This window comes from Penaeus monodon, chromosome 20 (genome assembly GCF_015228065.2).
Source record: "Penaeus monodon isolate SGIC_2016 chromosome 20, NSTDA_Pmon_1, whole genome shotgun sequence".
Lineage (NCBI taxonomy): Eukaryota > Metazoa > Arthropoda > Malacostraca > Decapoda > Penaeidae > Penaeus > Penaeus monodon.
Genome location: NC_051405.1, coordinates 43,619,728 through 43,621,112, shown reverse-complemented (window position 1 = coordinate 43,621,112; position 1,385 = coordinate 43,619,728). Strand labels below are relative to the sequence as shown.

At 39.9% G+C, this 1,385-nt stretch overlaps 1 protein-coding gene across 1 annotated transcript in view; it reads right to left on the bottom strand.

The window, feature by feature from the left end:
* Positions 1 to 1,385, bottom strand: part of LOC119585854 (chondroadherin-like protein) — a gene marked incomplete at its 3' end in the record, with an annotated part of 46,361 nt that overhangs the window by 19,002 nt on the left and 25,974 nt on the right.

Genomic DNA, 1,385 nt, shown 5'->3' with positions numbered 1-1,385 from the left:
GAGTTAAAAGTGTTTTGTTTTCTATCCCTTCCTAACTCTCCCCAGGCTTGCAGGAATATTGCAGTGTGTTGCATCGTGCAAGGAAGGGGATGCAGCAGATCTGGGAAGCACAGAGGAAGCGTTTTTCCTGGCAAGATTACTGTCGCGAGTCATTTTAACTTGAAGTTTTGACTATAATCCTTTAACGAAAAGGCCTTGGAAAATAGAGAGAGAGGTAAGATTATATTGAAAAAAAAGATGCAAAGAGATATTTTCTCTAAAAAAAAACGAGGCAAGAAGGGGGGGGGGATAAGAAAAAAAGACACTCATGTTTAAAAATAAAAAGGTTTATGTGGGTGACTTACGGCCCTGTATTATTTTATTAGCCCGTCTTTCAAAGAGCGGGTGTGAAAATTTTTTTTCCCCCGAATTCGCACCCCAAAAATGATAATCGCAGTGAAATGCCTCGAGACTAAATATGAAAGGCTTTTAGGTACAACAGAAAGACAACCTTATCGAATTTCAGTAAAAAAAAAAAGCGGCGCAAAAAACACGGTCTTTTAATGAGAAGAAAGTAAAGCGTGGTTTGCTGTCATTGAGAGGAAGACAAAGCGGACAGTCTTTCAATCCGGATGACAAGTGTGATGGATATTTGATTCTCTAAAGAGACAAGGAAAATAAATGCGATAGTCGTTAATGAAAATATGCTGAGGATAATGCAGTATCTTTTTCATACCGCAAGGAATGCAGAAAATATGAAACAAGGGTCTAGTGATATAAACCTCATAAAAAAAAAGATAAAATATACTATTTTCACTCTATAATCATCCTATAAACTTCATGAACCTGAGAAAATACACCATTTTCACTCTACATTCATCCTAACAAATACACGAAATTTGAGCATATATATAGAAAAACATTGTGCCAGACGTTTTGCCTGCTCTCCGCCTCTTTATCGAGCTCTTTACCTCCTCATTTTCCGTGATGAAGCAAGCAGAAAGAAAGCAGAAAAGTATCACAATCTCGGACGACTCGCTCCTCTCGTCAACAGCAAGCTAGCGTGCACCATAGGCTGTTGATGCCGACAATGCACATTGCACATAACAATTACAACCTGTTCGTGCTAGATAATGGCGTGTACTAAATGCAGATGGCGCAAACACGGCGCAGTTAACACATAAACATCCGGAGTTGTTCAGATAGTGTAAAGTTTGGCGTGCAATTTAGCAATGTGAATAAATGCAATTGAGAATACAGTCGTTTGGGGGAAGTTAGCTTACGAAGGGGAGATGAATGAAGGGGGATTAGGGCGGAGAGATGCTGGGGTGCAACGATTCCTGATGTTGCAAAGCGCGTTGATATGGGTTGGTTGAACACGCATTGAGCTGGGAGTTCACATTATC